The following is a 13,881-nucleotide window of genomic DNA, read 5'->3' as shown; positions in this document are numbered from 1 at the left end:
CCTCTCCTCCATCACTGCCCTTTTCCTACTTTTTGGCAATACTTGCAAAAAATGTTGCAGTCAGAATAAATTATGCAGATCAACAGGGGGGGGGTGTTAGTTTCACATGCCTCATGCAATTTATGGTGGCAAACTTGTGGCTGTGGCCAAATGTTTGTGAAGTTTGCAAAAGGCCAAACATTATTGTGAGACTGAATTCCTCAGCTCAAGACTCAGCTCAAGAAAAACAAAACAAAAGCATGCCTCCATCCCTTCTATATGCTGAGGTCAATCTTTGGGATTCCTTGGTACGGGGATCAGACATGTTAGAAAAGGAAATGAAACAGGGGAAACCTTTCAGAGAAAAGCCAGTAAGTTCCAGCAATAAAATAATTTGGCCTTAGTGAGTGTGGTGGTTAAAATATACCCTCCCCTCCCCCACCATTGCTGTTTCGAGGTCTGGAAGAAGAGCTGGTTGTGGAAGGGTGTGCAGAGGATGGTGGCCAAGATGACCCAGGGTCTGGAAACCAAGCCTGATGAGGAATGGTTGAAGGACCTGGGTATGTTTAGCCTGGAAAAGAGGAGACTGAGGGGAGATAGGATAGCCACCTTCAAATACCTCAAGGACTGTCACATGGATGCTTGTTTTCTCCTGCTCTGGTGGGAAGGATCTGAATCAATGGATTCAAGTTACAAGAAAGGAGATTCCGACTAAACATCAGGAAGAACTTTCTGACAGTGAGAGCTGTTGGACAGTGGAACGGACTCCCTCAGGACTCTTCTTCCTAGGAGGTTTTTAAAAAGACGTTGCAGGGCCACCTGCCATGGATGTTTCAGTTGAGATTCCTGCATTGCAAGGAGCTGAACTAGATGATCTTCAGAATCCCTTCCAACTCTTCGATTTTACAATTTTATGTTGGTCTTCCGTAGTGTAAATTATCCCAGAAAACACCTCCAAGGAAACAAACATTATCTGTGTGTGCCCTGTGATCAATATGTATGATTACCAAAAATCTACCAATGGCATACAAATCAATATGGCTAACCTGATCCAAAACACACACACACCCCACTCACACATGAAAACAAAGACCACCACAGCCAACCACAAATGAACATCCATACCCTAGGCCATAGCTGTCAATGTTTTCCTTTTTTTAAAGGAAATTTCCTTATTCCGAATAGGATTCCTCGCAAGAAAAGGGAAAAGTTGACAGCTATGCCCTAGGCCAACCCCAACCTCTCTCACCACCAAAGGAACACAAGTGAACAGCAGAGAACCCGCACAAGCAACGCTGACACCAAACACCAAGTAAAATAGAAACATCACCACCTGACCCCACCCCCACTCATCTTTCCCCTCCTCCACCTCTTTCCCCCTTTTCTTCCCAATGTCTCAACAAATGAAACTGACTTGTAAAAATGTTACATGGGGGAAAAATATATATGAGAGAGAGAGACATTGCACACACTTTTGTAAATCAAGAAAATCTTTAATAAAAATAAAGAAAGAAAACAATATGTATGATTACTTGTGGAAGGGAATGAAGCCAGGCCTGGAGGAGAAAGAGAAGGATCCTTCTTTGGTATAATAATGTGGGATCATAAAATCATAGAATTTTAGAGTTCGAAGGGACCCTGAGTGCCATCTAGTCCACCCCCCACCAATGCAGGAATCTCAGCACCTGGTACCCCATCTAATTTGAAACCTATTCCAGCTCCCGCTTAATTTTGCAAATGCGCTAGCGGTTTTATTCCTGCACCACTAGAAGGACACATTATTACAGTTGCTATTAATGTGTTTGGGTTTCCCCTCCCAAGCTGCACAGTTCTACAGTTTTCAACCTTGGCTTCTTCCACAGTGGCCTCGATTTCAGTAATGAAAGTCATGGATTTCTCCCCAATTTGAGCCCTGATGAAAAAAGCAGGCAGCTTGTAGCAAACGGGAGGCCGAGCTGTTTTTTCAATGAGCCCCTTCTGCATTGTTTTCGGCTGCCATGTTTCCAAACACTTTGTTCTCTCGAAAACCCAGAGCTGCCGACTCTCCAAGCGTCTGTTAGAACGTTCAGCCAATCCAAGGGTCAGGGGAGAGATGGGGCGCATTTTGTGCTTGGAGGGGAAACTACCCAATTTGCACGAGGGTGCTGTGCTCATTCTGATTTGCTTGTGAAGTGCTCACATGTTTCCCTGTTAATTGACTGTCCATCTGACACTTTTCATTGCATTTCCCCACTACTTTCCTAATGAGGGCAAGAGATCCCTTTAACCCACTTTGATTGTGCTGACTTATTTGGGGGATGCCCTCCTGTAAAACAGTGACTTGTAAAATAGTGACTGTCCGAAGGCACACTAGCAGATATGACAACTCAGCAGTAAGAGCCATTGGGTTCAGTGGAACTTGCTCCCAGGTAAGTGAGTACAGTGGTACCTCGGGTTACATACGCTTCAGGTTACAGACTTCAGGTTACAGACTCCCAGAAATAGTGCTTCAGGTTAAGAACTTTGCTTCAGGATGAGAACAGAAATCGTGCTCCAGCGGTGCAGCGGCAGCAGGAGGCCCCATTAGCTAAAGTGGTGCTTCAGGTTAAGAACAGTTTCAGGTTAAGAACGGACCTCCAGAACGAATTAAGTACTTAACCTGAGGTTCCACTGTATAGGATTGCAGGCTAACTGTATTTTATTTTCCTGGAAGCTGTTGGCTAGGATATTTGTTTTAGTTGCTGGAGTTGTTCAAATGGATTTTGTTTGAGTGCTGTTGAATTGCTTTGCATTTTTATTGTTTTATTTTTCTGGTTGGGAGCAACTTTCCTTCTATTCTTGATAAAAAAGCGGAAAGAGAGGCGTTTTACATACAGTCGTACCTTGGCTCCCAAACACCTTGGGAGTCTAACGTTCCAGCTCCCAAACGGTTGAAAATCGGAAGTGATTTTTCCATCTTTCAAAAGTTCTTTAGGAAGCCGGACGTCCGACAGGGCTTCTGCGGCTTCCGATTGGCTGCAGGAGCTTCCTGCAGCCAACCAGAAGCCGCACTTTGGTTTCCGAACATTTCGGGAGTCAAATGGACTTCCGAAATGGATTCTGTTTGACCTCCAAGGTACGACTGTGTGTATGTGTTTATATATATATATATGTCTTCAAAAAGACAGAGAGAAATTTCCAAAGCACCAACAACAGTTAAAGAACAAGCAGCTAGACAACAAGTTTGTTTGTTTTTAAGCAAGCAAATGAAAGATCAATGAAAGTGAGATAAGACCAGCCATAAAACAATCAGCAGCAATAAAAGAACAAATATTATCCACTGAAAGCCCGAAGGATAAAATTGTCATCACCTGGCACCTAATAAAGTAGATTGTTAAGCATATTAGTCACCTTTCTGAATAAAACTTGTACTTACAACACAAGGTGACTTACAACATAAGAAGCACATGAACACCGGGGTGGGAGGGAATCCCACACTAAAATAGTTTAAATCGTGAATAAGCCTGAACAGTAGCAGCAATTAAAAACCATGCAAACAAATCATCCAGGAAGTTTTGAAGTGGACTGTGCTTATTATTCATTGCCAAAGGGGGAACACTTAGCACGTTCTCAAGGGCATTGCTGTCTTTTTCTTCTTTTCCAAGGCAAAATTGGCTCTTCCAAGAGACCATGTCCACTGGGCTCCTCTGGTGGAAGCCATTCCACTAGGCTGTAGTGGAGGGAGAATTGGGAGAAGCAGGGCCACTCCATCCACTCTGCTGAGAGATCAGCTGCTGCTGGTTTTATCTCTCTCTCAACCATTTCCATTCTAAGTGATCCTGGAATTACCATGCAATCCGTGCCTTGGTTTGCTTGTTTTCCTCTTCCCTCCTCACCCCTCTTTCTTTGTGTGTTATGCCTTCTATAACACATCAATCTTGTGTAAGCTGCTCTGGGAGCTTTTTTGGCTGAAGAACAGGGTAAAATCATTTGAAAAAGTAAAATTAGGAATACCAACAGTCGTCCTGTTGCCAGAAGGCCCATATATCAGACAGGGCAGGGAAGCTGACAGCTTTCCCCTTCACCACTGAGTTTTCTATGTTAAAAAGATTCTGGGGTACTCATGATGATTGGATCCCACCATTGCACTCCCTCTGGCTCAGAGGCGGTCAGACTTCAGGTTTGTGGGTTATATTTTGTTCCTCACTGGACCCACCAACTAAGGGAGGCTTAGGGTGGTACAGTCCAAACATTGGCCAGAACACTGCATCTTCCTTGGGCAGGCGGGCGTCAACCAGATCTTCTCACATATCTGTACACCTGCACCAATGAACCCATATTTCCTGTGTATGCTCACCAAGCAATACTTGGGGGATCCTTTCTGGAGACAATTCTGTAGCACGGACATTATTGCAATGGCAACAATGAGGGTCACCCATTGAAATGAATGGATGTAAGTAAACCAGGCCCTTTAATGTTAATGGGTCCATCCGCACAATACATTTAAAACAGTACCATACCACTGTAAACAGTCACAACTTTCCCAAAGAATTCTGGGAACTGTAGTTGATTAAGGGTTGTCAAGGGTTGCTAGGAGACCCCTACACCTGTCACAGAGCAAAAATTCCCAGAGGTCCCTGGGAAGAGGGATGGATGTAAAACCAGCTCTGTGAGGGGAACAGGGGTCTCCTGTGGCCCCCAATATTTGGGGAAGCCATGAGTGTTTCAAGTAGCATGATACTGCTTTAAATGCATAGTGCTGGTGCAGCCTATGGCTCACACTGAATGCAAACCCAATTCATGTAGAACTACCAACGCTGCCTTGCTCATTTGCGGAAATGAGCAGGAACCGCTTCGTGGAGGTAAGTGTGTATCGAAGGCTGCATCCTATGTTCCTAGCAAGCTTCTCACTAAAGGACCCCCTGAGAAACTTCTGAGGAAGCCCATATGCCTGTAGAAGAAATGCTACATTCCCATGGAAGGGAGTCAGGTATCTTATGCAATACATTAAAAACACTATTACAGTGGTGCCTCGGGTTACATATGCTTCAGGTTACATACGCTTCAGGTTACAGACTCTACTAACCCAGAAATAATACCTCAGGTTAAGAACTTTGCTTCAGGATGAGAACAGAAAGCGTGCTCTGGCGGCGCAGCGGCAGCTGGAGGCCCCATTAGCTAAAGTGGTGCTTCAGGTTAAGAACAGTTTCAGGTTAAGAACGGACCACCGGAACGAATTAAGTACTTAACCCGAGGTACCACTGTATAGCACTTCGACAACCATGGCTTCTCCCAAAGAATCTTGGGAACTGTAGTTCGTCAAGGGAACTGAGACTTGTTAGGAGGCCCTGCCATGCCCCCTCACAGAGCTACAATTCCCAGAGTATTTTAATAACCAAGGGAAATGTAGCTCTGTGGGGGGGGTCTCCCTAACAGCTCTCAGCATCCTGAATTACAGTTCCCAGGATTCTTTGCTCGGGTGTGTGTGAGATATAAGAGAGACTAATCAATCTACAAAACCACCACTGCCACAAAAACGTTTTGCAACCCACTGCCTTAAAATTTAGGCTTGTGAAAGAGCAACTTTGGGCTGTTGGCTTGCAAGTCTGACCTACAGAGGGAGCCTCTCCCACATTTGAATGGCTCTCCGTTCACCGTGCATGGATGCAGATATACGTATCTCCCCCTCTCCGCCCTCTGGACCCTTGGGACGAGGCCAGAGCAAGGATGGCGACTCCCCTGGTCTGCAGTCATGGGTTTATGATGTTCCTGGCTCCTCCAATTATTGACTACCCCTGGTTAGGCTCATCCTTTGACAGCTCCCAGGACAAGAAGCCAGGAAGGCTGGCTCCAGCACCGTTCTCTTGCTGTGCGGGTGTCCCCCTCAAAGGGGAGAGAATGGACGCGCGAGAGAGAAACCCCAGATTGTGTACCCGGGCCAGGCCGAAACCAGTAAAACATGAGCCTCCCCACTGCTTTCTGGGTCAAGGAATCCAAAGACAAGACTCCCACAGGGACATGCCTGGGCTTCCAACAAGCTGACGATGAGAGAGAGAGAAAGAGGGAGGGAGGGAGGGAGAAAAAGGTCACCCGGCAACAGCCGTCTGGACAAACAGAAGACGGCCTTCCTTCCACACTGGCTCGTGGCCTTTGGGTTGCCATGGAAATAGGCTTGGAAACGTGCAGGCCTTGTCTGGTGACATTTCGATCGGGGGGGTCCCCCACACACATGCAGAAGTAGCTTGCTCTGACGACGGTCCTCCGTCATTGCTTTATAGACTGAGCAGGTCTGCTGTCCTCTGCTTCTTGGCATCCTGGCTGGAGTTAGGACGGCCATCTCTTTAAACTGTTTACTTATTAGATTGGTAGTCCACTTTTCCACCATTTCATCCTCACAGCAGCCCTGTGAGGTACGTTAGGCTGAGAGATGGTGACCGGCCCCTAATATCACTTGATGATCTCCGTGACCAAGTGCACACTGCTTATTTAAAACCCACGACTTCCCCAGAGAATCCTGGGAACTGTAGTTTGTTGAGAGGGCAGGGAATTGTAGCTCTGTGAAGGGTAAACTGCAGCTCCCACAATTCTGTGGCTGGAAGCCATGTGTACACAGCTGAAGAGAGGGTTCTGAACCCGGGTTTTCCCGGTACAACATTTGAACCACAACAACCTCCCCTGGCTATTAAGGAACAGTTCCTTGAACAAACAGAAAACCCAAAGGCCACACTTTGGATGAGGAAAATGTCACTTTGCTAGTTTTCCATCTGCTGTCCAAGGCTTGAGCCAAGATTCTTTGTCCATAAAAAAAAGGGGGGATGAATGTGTGAGCCAAAAGCAGAGAAAAGTGTACCTCTGGGCATGTTCAAAGTGCTTTTCCTGTAGAACAGTGAGGCTCCACACACCTGAGACAAGAGTTCACAGGGACAAGGGATACTACTACCATATATTCTCAAACTGGCACCTGGAAACTAAACACAGTTTCCCCCCCTCGTGTTGTCCAACCACCCCCCACATCTGATCAAACCCCCATTCTCCAACCCCTCTTAATCCCTGACCCTCCTTTGAGTCCCAGCCTGAGCTTGAACTTTCCCTTTCTCACACTCTTGTTTTCTTGCTCTCTCTTCTCTCCAGAGACTCCTGGACGTATTTTTATCCATGAGCTCAGCTCCCGTTGTATATTCCTGGGATCTGGAGCAGGAGAAAGCGACTCGGGCCCAGTTGTCTGGGGTCCAGCTGGAGCCTCGTCCACGACGAAAGGGAGAGGATGAAAACGAAGAAGGGGAAGCGGGAGAGAGAGAGAGAGAGAAAGGGGGATGATCTTGGAAGGGGAGAATGAAACATTATAGCAGCAACGAGCTTCTCTGGAAGGACATCCGGGGTCTGTATGGGTTAGAGGGGAGCAATGGGGAACTGGACACCAGAACTCAAGGGTTCCATTGCAGCAGATTGCAGGGACCACAGAAACCGAGAATTGTTTCCTTACAAGAAGCATTTCATAGAATCATAAAGTCATAGTTGGGAGGTATCCCAAGGGTCATCTAGTCCAACTCCCTACAATGCAGGAATCAGAGCTAAACGTGACAGATGGCCATCCAGCCGCCATTTGAAAACCTCCAAGGAAGGAGATTCCACCAACTTCCGAGGGATTCTGTTCCTCTGTCAAACAGCTCTTATCATGAGAAAGGTCCTCCTGATGTTTAGTCGGAATCTCCTTTCTTGTAACATGAAGTCATTGGTTTGAGTCCTACCCTCCAGAGCAGGAGAAAATGAGCTTGCTCCATCTTCAATGTGGCAGCCCTTGAGATATTTGAAGATGCTTATCATATCTCCTCTCAGCCTCCTCTTCTCCAGGCAAAGTCGTAAGACTTTGTTTCCAGACCCTTGACCATCTTGGTTCCCCTCCTCTGCACACGTTCCAGCTTGTCAACACCCTTCTTAAATTGAGGTGCCCAGAATTGGACACAGTATTCCAGGTGTGGCCTGACCAAGGCAGAATAGAGTGGGACAATTACTTCCCTTGATCTGAACACTATACTTCTGCTGATGCAGCCTAGTATAGCATTAGCTTTTTTTGCTACTGCATCACACCGTTGACTCATGTTCAGCTTGTGGTCCACCAAGACCCCTAGATCCTTCTCAAATGCACTGTTAGTAAGCCAGGTGACACCCGCCCCCCTTCTTATATTTGGCCCGTCTGGTTCTTCCTGCCTAAGTGCAGAACCTTACATTTGTCCCTGTTGAAATTCATGTTGTTAGTTTGGGTCCAGTTCTCCAACCTGTTAAGGTCATTTTGAACGGGAGTTTGTGGAGATGATTCCTGGAGAGTGGTGCAGTTGGCTGAAGCAGCCCCAGCAGAAAGCGGGTCGTTGTTGTAACTGCTAATTAATAAAAACACTGTATGAAGTCTTGTCTTAATGCATTGAACCCAAACCTATTACAAGGCAGCCTAAAGGAGGTTGAGAATTGGCAAGCGATGGAGGGAGGTGGGGGGAATAGGAATACGGAATCAAAGGACTTTATTCAGCCTCCTTGTTCAAATTTGTTTCCTTGTTCTTTCGCTCCCCCAACCCCAATAATTATCTTTGGCCCACTTATGCTGCCCCTCCCTTTCCCAGGTTCCTCTATAGGCCCCTGTCTGGGACGATCGCAGGCCCCCAGAAGTCTGTGTTGACCCCCTTCGCAGGCCAAAACAAACGCCACTCCTCTTTGAAGGGCCGTTCCTGGAAGGACTGGCTGTGGCGATGGGGTTTCCAAACCGCTGGGGACAGAGAGACCCTTTTCTCTGCTATCACTCGGGCTTTTCATCCCCTCACACACTGGCCCCACAGAGAGCAGGAGCCAGGAGCCCAGCCAGGCAACCTCAGGGCTCGGGGCTGGCCTGTAGGAATGTGCAGGGAGGTTAAAAATGCTAGGAGTGTGATTCTGTCCTGTCTTCCAAACTGCATATGTAACCAAATTACTGCCTTTTGCAAACGGACATTTTCTGTTGGGCGGGGGGGGGGCACTTAGCACATGCTCAAAAGAACCATCTTTTGGCCGATGGAAGGTGACAAACCTGAAACTAGGAATTGTGTGAATTTTCTTTAGACAGTGATTTAGAAGGTTCATAATCAATCAATGGTAATAACAATAGTAATAACCAAGAGATACCTGGCCCTTTAGAAGACATCTGAAGGCAGCCCTCTACAACAAGGTTTTTAATGTTTTAGGTTTTTTGTGTTTTAATGTTTTGTTGGAAGCCGCCAGAAAGTGGTGGTGGACAACTTTCAGTAACTTAAATTTTCTGCTGGGTTGGGCTGAAATGATGGAGGAAGGGGTCAGAGTGCTGGACTAGGAGCTAAGCGTCCAGGGTTTGAATCCCCACTCAGCAATGAAGCTCAGTGGGTGTCATTGGGTCAGTCACTGTCTCACAACCTAACCTATCTCACAGGGTTGTCGTAAGGATAACATGGAGAGGGGTGCAGGGAAAACCATGTATGACTTCTTCAGCTCCTTGGATGAAATTTGGGACATGAATGTAATAGCTAATACCTATTGATCTCCTTCCACAGGACCTGTAAGACAGAGCTATTCCGCCTGGCTTTCAATTTGAATTAGCCTGATCCTCTATTCCCTTTTCCCTTTCCTCTTCTATGAAGAAACCCTTTCTGGGACCCCACATTTAATTCTTCCCTGGTCTCCTTGCTGGCCTTAGTAGGACCAACTTGGCCAGTTAGCCCTGGTGATCATTTGATGTCTACTGACTGGGTCCCACGACCCCTGAATTTTAGAATTTTATTGATATTGATGTTGCATTTTATGTTGCATTTTATGCTGTTTTTAAGTCGCATTTTAATCAAGGTTTTATAGTTGCTGTTAGCCGCCATGAGCCCGGTTTTTAAACTGGGAAGGGTGGGGTATAAATAAAAAAATATTATTATTATTATTATTATTATTATTATTATTATTATTATTATTAAATGTAACATGCGTGACTAAACATTGTGTCTCATTTGGCCATAAGTAGAATGAGCTATTAAATGGGTGTTTCTTAAGCATGACTGAAGGTACAATTAAGGGAGGAGGGAAGGACGAGTGTTTGGATTGCAAGACTGACATTGCTATAACATGCTTAACATGAGTCAACAGTGCGATGCAGCAGCAAAAAAGGCTTATGCTGTTCTAGGCTGCATCAACAGAAGCATAGTGTCCAGATCAAGGGCAGTAATAGTCCCACTCTATTCTGCCTTGGCCAGACCACACTTGGAATATATTGGGTATGTTTAGCCAGGAAAAGAGACTGAGAGGAGATAAGATCATCATATATCTTAAGGGCTGCCACATGTAGAAGGGAGCATGCTTATTTTCTCCTTCTCCGGAGGGTAGGACTCGAACCAATCGCTTCAAGTTGCAAGAAAGGAGATTCCGACTAAACATTTGGAAAAAAATTCTGACAGTAAGAGCTGTTGGACAGTGGATCAGACTCCCACAAGAGGTGGTGGGCTCTCCTTCCTTGGATGTTTTTAAGCAGAGTCTGGATGGCCATCTGTCACGGATGCTTTAGCTAAGATTCCTGCGTTGAAGCGGGTTGGATTAGATGATCCTTGGGTCCCTTCCAACGCCAAGATTCTCTGATTCTATGGTAGTTATTTGGATGTCTGAAAACAATATCAAACACTCTTAAAATCACATTGCTTCCCCCTCCCCCCAATTTAATTTGGAATAACTTGGAAGACCCTCTGAACATTCCTTGATTATGAGTCAGGAAGGTTTGAAATAGCTCTCTTGTCACGAACCTGTCTACATCTAATTCCCATTATTATGGTCTGTGTGTGTGTGTGTGTGTGTGTGTGTGTGTGTGTGTGTGTGTTAATAATATCAAGGGACTACCAGAACACATGGGGGGAAACGGATGTGCATGTGTAGAAAATGGCAATTAAAATGATCAAAGAGTTGAAACACTTTCCCCAAAATGAGACCCTAAAACATTTAAAATGAAGGCGGCCGGGGGAGGGGGTGGAACACTGTTGCAGAAGTTTATAAAATGATGTCTGGTGTTGAGGATGTTCAGTAGATAAGCTCTTCCTCCTCTCCTCTCTCCAAAGCCTATACAATGGGTCGTAAAATTTAGATAGGGAAATTTAGCACAGGGAAAAGGATGCACACACACGGCACAGTAAGAACATAAGAGCCTGGTGAATCAGGCCAATGGCACATCTAGTCCAGCAGCCTGTTCTCAAGTGACCACACAGATGCCTGTGGAAAACTCAAGAGCAAGAGCTCTGTCCCTTCTTGTGCTTTACAGCAGGCACGTCCAGCTCCCAAGAGACTGCAGTTTAAAGGTAAAGGGACCCCTGACCATTAGGTCCCGTCGTGGATGACTCTGGGGTTGCGCGTTCATCTCGCTTTACTGGCCGAGGGAGCCGGCGTACAGATTCTGGGTCATGTGGCCAGCATGACTGGCCGCTTCTGGCGAACCAGAGCAGCGCATGGAAACGCCATTTACCTTCCCGCCGGAGTGGTACCTATTTATCTACTTGCACTTTGTCATGCTTTCGAACTGCTAGGTGAGCAGGAACAGGGACCAAACAACAGGAGCTCACCCCGTCGGGGGGATTCGAACCGCCGACCTTCCAATCAGCAAGTCCTAGGCTCTGTGGTTTAGACCACAGTGCCACCCGTGTCCAACTCCCAGGAGAATGCAATCTACTCCCAGTATAAAACAACCGGCAGTGACCTACCCATTGTCATTAGGGGGAGGGAGTCAAAGTTGTTGACCTTTTCTTTAGGGGACTGCAAAGTTGGGGAAATGAAGGCTGTTGAGCCTTTTTAAGGGGGGAGGTCATAAAAAGCTCAAAAACAACATCACGGCAAAAGAACGGATGAAGCGATACAGACATGCTTAGTATCTGAAACGACTGCCCAGTTCACGGACAGAAGGATGGCAGGGGCGGAGACATACTGCACAATTCTTTTTACAGCCAACAATCAAAAGGGAGCCCGCGATCGACAGCAATCATTCGGGGATTGATCTGTTGGACATTGCTGCTTTACAGCAACTTGTATTCAGAAGCATCTCTGCCTCTGCCCATGTGGGCAGAGGATCGCCAGTATGGCCAGTAGCCACCGATAGCCCTATCCATGAATTTGCCCAATCCTCTTTTAAAGCCCTCCAGGTTAGTGACCATTCCTTCCTCCTGGGGGGAGCGAGTTCCAGAGTTTAACTATGCATTGCATTGTTTAGGGGTACTCTCATTTTGACTCAAGGAAATCACCATTTTATCTTTCAAATCGGAGAAAATAGATACAGTAAATGGACAAAAGTACAAAGATTCACAAAATGTTTAGGGGTATGAATACCCTTGCATTCCCCCCCCCCCCCGAGAAAAAGCACTCACCATGTGAAAAAGTTCTGTCTTTTGTCTGTCCTATTACAATTTACGTGGAAATTGTTCAATTGGGTTGTGCACTTCTTGTGGTGTTTTATTCATTGCTTGTGACTACTTTTGTAATTATGCAAATATTTTCATGGTGTAAGCTGCCTTGAGCATGGTCTGAACTACGGAAAGGCAGCATACAAATATGTATGCTTTCCCCTTAAGGGAGATGTTCCATCCCCTTGGTCGTTTTGGTTGCCCTTTTCTGAATCTACGGAACTCACTGCCACAAGATGCCATGGCCAGAATGGGTTTAGATTAACCTGGGTTTAGATGGCTTTTAAAGGCTAACTGGACAGAACCGGCACATCATGAATGATTGGATGATTTGTTAGTAGCTATGGATCGTCTCCTTCTCCATGAATTTGTCCAATCCTCTTTTAAAGCCATCCCAGTTGGTGGCCATCACTGCCTCCTGTTGGAGCAAGCATGGAGGGCTACACAGGTCCCTCACCACTGCCTTATCCTCAGGGCCGGCCCTGTGACAAGGGAGCTTGAGGCAGCTGCCTCAGGTGGCACATACTGAGGTGCAGGGAAAGGACAGAGCTGGGAGTGCTATGTGGACTGCCCTCAAGGCCTGTATTGCTGTAAGATTCAACCACCACTCAAATTGACTTCTTAATGTGCCATGGCAAAGGGTGCCTTCTTGCCCTTTGCCTCAGGTAGCAAAATGTATTGAACCGGCCCTGCTTATCCTATAGCCCAGGGGTCAGGAAACTTTTCCACCAGTGGGCCGGACCATAGTTTGCTGACTCCTGCTATAGCCTTTCTCTCAACCAGTCAGGCTGTATTAAGGATTAGGCAAATCCCAAACGCTTTGGCAGCACACGAGATACCAAATCTGACGAGGCTCTTCTGGCAAAGGGTCAGACAGCAATGAACCAGATGGGAACCATCGGCTTCATTCATTCATCGGCACCGACGCCACGGTTTGACCATAATAACAGCTTGTCCTTCAGCATGCATCAGGGGCGAGTGGAAGCCTTCAAGCCTAGGAGGCTAAACCAGGATTAAGTTCTGCCCATTCATAATTAAGTTCTGCCCCTTAATAATTTTGGTGAGTCTCTAATGTGCCCCTTCATGTCTTATTAAAGAATTCTTTTCCCCCCTGAAATACACACTTTAATTACCAGCCAGCCAGGACACATCACATATTGTTGATACTGTAAATGTTCCTTTTAAAATAATTTGTCAGCCAGTTTGTGTCTACTAAGAAGCTTTTTTTTTAAAATCCCCAAACTTTCAAAAACTATATGGGCATAAAGAATATATGGAGCATAACGTCTATTTAGACCATCAGTAGGAGGAGTCCCCTGAACTCCCAGCCCCCATAAGAAACTGCAGTTCCCAGGATCCTTTGCGACAGAAGCCATTACTGCTCAAAGTGGTATGGTACTGCTTTCAATGTATATGTTGGAGAAAACATAAATTTCATAAAACTGTATTTTGATCATTCTGTTTTCTTTTGAGCCTATGGCCTAGCTAAACTAAAAGGGTGTGCACCTGCCTTTTACAGTACAGAACCAGC

This window comes from Podarcis muralis, chromosome 2 (genome assembly GCF_964188315.1).
Source record: "Podarcis muralis chromosome 2, rPodMur119.hap1.1, whole genome shotgun sequence".
Classification (NCBI taxonomy): Eukaryota; Metazoa; Chordata; class Lepidosauria; order Squamata; family Lacertidae; genus Podarcis; species Podarcis muralis.
Note: the sequence above shows the minus strand (reverse complement) of the source record.